Source organism: Pseudophryne corroboree, chromosome 11 (assembly GCF_028390025.1).
Source record: "Pseudophryne corroboree isolate aPseCor3 chromosome 11, aPseCor3.hap2, whole genome shotgun sequence".
Classification (NCBI taxonomy): domain Eukaryota; kingdom Metazoa; phylum Chordata; class Amphibia; order Anura; family Myobatrachidae; genus Pseudophryne; species Pseudophryne corroboree.
In genome coordinates this window covers 104,439,168-104,446,644 of record NC_086454.1, presented here as the reverse complement: position 1 = coordinate 104,446,644, position 7,477 = coordinate 104,439,168, and positions in this window count along the sequence as shown.

Genomic DNA, 7,477 nt, shown 5'->3' with positions numbered 1-7,477 from the left:
GACAAGCTTCCAGTCTCCACCGAGGGAGAGTCCCAACTTTTGGAATATTCCCTCAGAAACCAGACAGAACCTGTGATATCTGGCTGGGAAGAGCCATTAAAAGGCTCAGATGGGGACCACTACTTTGAAGTCTGATTATTCCGGTTCCCCATTGCCAATTTTCAAAAATCTGGTACCCCTGTAAAAAGGGGACCCACAGCTATCAGCCTAGGGCCCTTAGACTCCTTGGCCCATGGGCAAGTGCCCATTGAGCCCATTCGAAAAGATGGCCCTTAATACACCACTTCCCTCACTGAATGTATCAGGTCCCCATACCACATTATTATACCCTCACTCACTGACAGCATTGTATATGAGTGACCCAAGCTTACTGATTATAGCAGGCCCCATCACCTAAAATACTCATTATTATCCCCCCTCACTCACTGACTGCATTTCTAACAACATTTTATAATATCCATTATTACACCCCTTCGTCATTGTCTGTATTCATTATATAGTATATCAGTGCTTCACTCACTGATTGTAGTGCCTAAAGGCACTGATATATAACACAATAAAGTCACTGATTGAGAAGTGCAGTAATGGGTATTATAAAGGATGGGGTATATATAGTACAATCAGTAGGGGTGGTACTGATAGATAATGCAGGCACCCATACCTTATATTAATTATTATTACAACCAATGACATTAGTGGCTCCCCCTTACTGATTGTAGCAGCCTAGCAGGTCACCCATCCCTTATAATACCCATTATTACACCCCTTAGTCAGTGTGACTGTACTGATTATATATCAGCACCCCTTATAGCATATGGCAATGCCCCTTAGGAGGCCCCAGTGATTGCATTTCTCTGGTGGGCCCTTCATGCCCCAGTCCGACACTGTAGCTACACATACACACAAACACATGGGGCCAGCCGAGTGAGACAGCCAGATATCGGAGATTCCGGATGGGCTCGTATGTTTTTTTTTTAAAGTGGCAATCATTTATAAGGCAAAGCCAGGTTGGTTTTACCTTGTAAATAATTGCCACTTTAAAAAAAGTACAAGGTCGGACAGAATCTTGGAGCTTCAGCCACCTCGCACTTCATTACAGCCTATGAAGAGGAATAGGGCTAATTTGGAAGTAGAATAGAACAGGAAGAGCTTAGGTCATGATAGGGATAGTCTTTCAAACTGTCAGTTTTAATTGAATATATGCAAATAAAACAGCTCAATGTAGCTTAATATTCTTTGGTGACATATTACAGAGTGCCTGTTATTATATTTTGCACTGCACTTTCATTTAGAATTCATCTGAATAAAGGGGCTAATTCAGACCTGATCACTGCTGTGCGTTTTTGCACAGCGTGTGATCAGGTCTAAACTGCACATGCGTAGGCGCCGCAGTGTGCCTGCACATGCCAGAGATGTGATAGGTATTTCAGCCCAGCGATTGCCTCTGCCTGATTGACAGGCAGAGGCGTTCGCTAGGCGGGAAGGGGTGGGCCGGCGGCATAGGGCTGCCACTTTGGAGGCGCGGTCCGGCAACGCAGGTGTGCCCGGACCATGCGGGGGCAGGCTGCAGTGGCTGCGTGATATCATATGCAGCTGCTGCAACCCAGAGAGCAATGGATAACTCCCTGCCAGTGTGCAGGAGCTGCGCTGGTAGGGAGCTACTCTTCAGGTACAAAAGCATCACTGCCGTGCAATGCTTTTGTACTTGTGCAGGGGGGGGGGCAGAGCCAGACATGTGGGTGAACTAGCCCGGTGCTGGGCGTCCCCCCACATGTCTGTGAAAGTGATCGTGGATGTTCTAAATTTAGCACATATATGATCAAGTCTGAATTACCCCCAATATCAGGTGTTTATCTAATCCTTATAGCGTATGAAAGTAGCCACAGCCGCAGTGATCTATTGTTTCATGTAACTGCAGATATATCATAGAACTAGTGATGTGCACCGGAAATTTTTCGGGTTTTGTGTTTTGGTTTTGGGTTCGGTTCCACGGACGCGTTTTGGCAAAACCTCACCGAAATTTTTTTGTCGGATTCGGGTGTGTTTTGGATTCGGGTGTTTTTTTCAAAAACCCTAAAAAACAGCTTAAATCATAGAATTTGGGGGTCATTTTGATTCCATAGTATTATTAACCTCAATAACCATAATTTCCACTCATTTCCAGTCTATTCTGAACACTTCACAATATTATTTTTAGTCCTAAAATTTGCACCGAGGTCGCTGGATGGCTAAGCTAAGCGACACAAGTGGCCGACACAAACACCTGGCCCATCTAGGAGTGGCACTGCAGTGTCAGGCAGGATGGCCCTTCAAAAAAATAGTCCCCAAACAGCACATGACGCAAAGAAAAAAGAGGCGCACCAAGGTCGCTGTGTGACTAAGCTAAGTGACACAAGTGGCCGATACAAACACCTGGCCCATCTAGGAGTGGCACTGCAGTGTCAGGCAGGATGGCCCTTCAAAAAAATAGTCCCCAAACAGCACATGATGCAAAGAAAAAAAGAGGCGCACCAAGGTCGCTGTGTGACTAAGCTAAGCGACACAAGTGGCTGACACAAACACCTGGCCCATCTAGGAGTGGCACTGCAGTGTCAGGCAGGATGGCCCTTCAAAAAAATTGTCCCCAAACAGCACATGATGCAAAGAAAAAAAGAGGCGCACCACAGGTATAGAATGTAGATGGATAGTATACTTAATGACGACACAGAGGTAGGCACAGCAGTGGCCTTCTGTATCGTACTGCTATATATAGTATACTGGTGGACACTGTGTCGGCAAACTGCAAAACTAAAATGCACCACAGGTATAGAATGTAGATGGATAGTATACTTAATGACGACACAGAGGTAGGCACAGCAGTGGCCTTCCGTATCGTACTGCTATATATAGTATACTGGTGGACACTGTCGGCAAACTGCAAAACTAAAATGCACCACAGGTATAGAATGTAGATGGATAGTATACTTAATGACGACACAGAGGTAGGCACAGCAGTGGCCTTCCGTATCGTACTGCTATATATAGTATACTGGTGGACACTGTGTCGGCAAACTGCAAAACTAAAATGCACCACAGGTATAGAATGTAGATGGATAGTATACTTAATGGATGACGACACAGAGGTAGGTACAGCAGTGCACTCTGCACTGTACTCCTCCTATATAATATTAATTACTGGTGGTCCCCAGTCCCCACAATAATAAAGCAGCACACTGAGCACAGATATGGAGTGTTTTTCAGGCAGACAACGTATACTGGTGGTCACTGTCAGCAAAACTCTGCACTGTACTCCTGCTATAGCTGCTCCCCAGTCCCCACAATTAAGCAGTGTGAGCACTCAGCACAGATATATTATGCAGCACACTGAGCACAGATTTGGTATGGAGCGTTTTTTTCAGGCAGAGAACGGATAAAAACTGGTGGTCACTTATCAGCAAAACTCTGCACTGTACTCCTCCTAACAGCTGCTCCTCAATCCTCCCCACAATTAAGCAAAAGCAATAAACCAATCAACTTCTAGTTCTACAATAAACGGAGAGGACGCCAGCCACGTCCTCTCCCTATCATCTCCAATGCACGAGTGAGAAAATGGCGGCGACGCGCGGCTGCTTATATTGAATCCGAATCTCGCGAGAATACGACAGCGGGATGATGACGTTCGGGCGCGCTCGGGTTAGCCGAGCAAGGCGGGAAGGTTCGAACCTGCCTTGGACCCGTGTAAAATGGGTGAAGTTCGGTTTCCGAGAAACCGAACCCGCTCATCACTACATAGAACACAATTACTTATTTGCAGTCTTATATCCCTTTCGCACCAATAACCGGGTCCAACCTGCGTTATTGAACATGGTTTCAAGCTGAGTCCAGCTTCTTGAAATCGTGTTTGCAATGCAGGCTGGACCCGGGTTATTGCTGGGTTATCTCTTTGCTGGCGCATGGAGATGACATCATCTCTAATTGCCGGTAATCCAGCTCTGTGCATACTAATAGCTTGACTCTTTACCACATTTTCAAGATCAGTCCCGGGTTTAACCTTGGTCACAGTCCAGGCGCTGAACCTGGGCAGTCCCTTTCACACAAAGCCAGGACACAGGTTGCCCAGGCAGTATAAAATATGTTTTTGGTCCAATTCAGCCCCAGCCCCATAATGTTTCTAGGAAAATGTAATATAAGCAGGATGTGACCTTAGCAGTGGTTATTAATATCACCTCATTCAATCTACATCTCATAGGAGTATTGGATGTATATGTACTCCCATCTGACATAACTGTACAACCGGTCTGATAAGCACAATACTCAGCACTATAGAGCAGAAGAAGAGACTATTTCTACCATTACAATCCATACAGTTTGTGTCAACTGTAATAAATTAAAAGGTAACTGTGTTATTCCTTATTGTCTGATAAGAGCTCTTTGATCTGCGATGATGTCTGTCGGTGGGTATCAGACAATTCAAATACAGATTAGTCTGTTTAAACATATTCAAACTTTGCTGTGATTGAATTAACAAAGAAGCGCTAAATTATCTAATCATCAGCAAACAGGCCCAGACATCAGATGAGATTTCCAGTCAAATGCAGAACAACTTACTTTATTATATTGAATCCCAAACTCAGCAACAAAGGTCAATTGTATTTAATTTGTAGCACTCAATACAATTTGTGATTTATCTATAATATCTTCTTTGCACTGCTGAGGTCCATCATGTTATCACCTCTGCTCTCTGCTGCATTTTCATGATGCTATTGTGACTTTAATATGTAATTGCATGAAGCGCCATAATGATGAGACCGGAGGTGGGGCCAACACTATGCCGCAGTCTACTCACAGATCTGGGCCCTCTACTCACTGAGGGGTAAATTTACTAAAGCTTCATATAATGAAAAGTGGGAATGTTGCCTATAGCAACCAAGCAGATTCTGTATGTCATTTCTCTATTGCAACCTAGAAAATGATAGAATCTGGTTGCTATGGGCAACATCACCACTTTTCATTTTTAGAAGCTTTAGCAAATTTACCCCATAGGGTCATAATTATCAGATTACAGTAATTTACCAGTTCTCAGAAAATTGACTTTTTTATGTAATGTTGATATTTATCAGGATACTGCAGCAGAAATCAGAGCTATCTATTGTGGTCCCTCATTTATCATTCACAAAAACTGTCACCATAGCTGTGTATAGGGACTGTGATTACGGCAAATTTACCAAGATCCAATAAGCTAAGGTTATGTACACATCAGTGGGAGTGGCAGAGGTGGGAGGAGCAGGGCCATGCTGCATTTGGTAGGTCCATCACATGATGCAGCACATGACCAGCGGGAGTGCGCCTCAAACCCAATATTGAGCATACATACTATACAATATCATAAGCCAATAGCAGCCGGATCGTATGCAATATTGCATAGTGTGTACACACCCTTAGCTTCAGATGGAGTTAGTCCATAGTAGCCTATGCGCTAATGTTCAACATTTCTTATTGGAAAGGGATCCTTTGGATATCAATCCTTTAGCCTATACTGGAGCATTAGCCTCTGTAGGAAGCGATCGCTTTACTTCCAACTATTCACTGGGCTATCATCAGTGTCTGTGCCCCAACATGGGACTGTTGCTAAATACCACATTTATATTATTTCTTATTGTTGTTTCTATATGCAGAAATGATATTTAATTGGGCAAAATTCATAATATTATTAAAATAAACTCTAGATCATGGATCTCAGCAATGTACAAGATGGCTGTTCCAGGGTAAAGACCATGACACAGCAGGTTATTTATTAAACTATTTCTAAACAGGGCTACATAGTGTGCCCAACATGCCAAAAATGACTGCAGCAACCCTGCATTATGTGTTTTTCTACTTGCTGTAATACAAAGGGCAGATTTGGCTATGAGTGATGTTCTCGTTGTCACTCGTTGCTGTTCATGAGTGCTGCTCCTGCCAGCCAGCTCCCAACTGTCACTTTTACCATTTGGGATTGGCTGTGATGTCTATAAAGTGCCTTGAGTCCTATGGGAGAAAAAGCACTATATAACGTTGTGCTGTCAGATCGCAGAGAAACTGCAAAGAGAAGCAGCTGGCAGCAGTAGGTAAGTGTGGCTATAGATGGAGAGACACAAGGGGGTATGCGAGGGTTGGTAAGGCTGGTGATGCAGTGGCTTGGAAGGATAATGCTGACGCTTTGGGGAATGTAGTGCAGAGGTACAGGGGTTGGACAAGACCAATGGACACAGTGGGATGATGCTGAGATACACAGCAGGGAATAAGGCTGGGAAACACAGAAGAGAAGAGTCAATGGCTGGAGATGTTGAGACCCAGAGCAGAGGGTGCTGGAGAGACATAGGGGAGATGTGAATGTAAACACCATGGTGGTGCTGGAGAAACAGAGCATGGATGTTGCTGTAGAGACACAGGCAAGGATGAGGCTTGCAAGACATTGGGGAAAATGAAGCTGGAGGACAGGGGCGGATTGGGATGGAAAACCAGCCCAGGAAATTGATGGAGCCCTAATGGTTAAAGGGGTAGAGTCTGTCAAGCAGGGTGGGTCTCTCCTTATGTGGCCTGACTTACATCTTTTGCTGCAGTTGTGTCTGTGAATTTATAGTAATGTTGCTACAATGCACTTCCCTTGTGTACATGCTTGTAAATATGCAAGGACTGAGACTCCCACTGTCAGTGCCTACAGATGCTGTAATCATGCTTTGTGTGTTTTTAAATGCTATGCTAGGTGCAGATCATCCAAGTATGGCCTCCATTGTGTGTGATTCAGCATTTCTGTAAACAACCACTATCAGCAACATGCCCATACGGGTTCACTACGGGTGGCCGGCGGTCGGGCTCCCGGCGACCAGCATCCCGGCGCCGGGAGCCCGACCGCCGGCTTACCGACAGCTTGGCGAGCGCAAATGAGCCCCTTGCGGGCTCGCTGCGCTCGCCACGCTACGGGCACGGTGGCGCGCTACGCGCGCCACACTATTTTATTCTCCCTCTATGGGGGTCGTGGACCCCCACGAGGGAAAATAAGTGTCGGTAAGCCGGCGGTCGGGCTCCCGGCGCCGGTATACTGAGCGCCGGGAGCCCGACCGCCGGCAAACAGAAGACCACCCGCCCATACTACATTACCTTTTGTGTCTGGATATCAAACCCTTTTCTAAACGCCCAGGGAATTCCAACACATTTTTAATACATTTCTTGATGCATGCATCTGAATCCGTGACTCTGTACGAACAGCATCAGGACGCATGTGTGGTGCAACACAAATGCATGCACAGACTAAAAACACATTGGCCCCACAAAAAAAAAGCACATTAGCCCCCACAGAGAACAAAAAAAGTCTCCCACAGAGAACAATAAAAAAAATCATTGCCCCCCACAGGAAATTAAACAAACATTATCCTTCACATTGGCCTCCACAGAAAAAAATCCACTGACCCCCACAGAAACCCCCCAAAACATTGGCCCATACAGAAAACAATAAAAC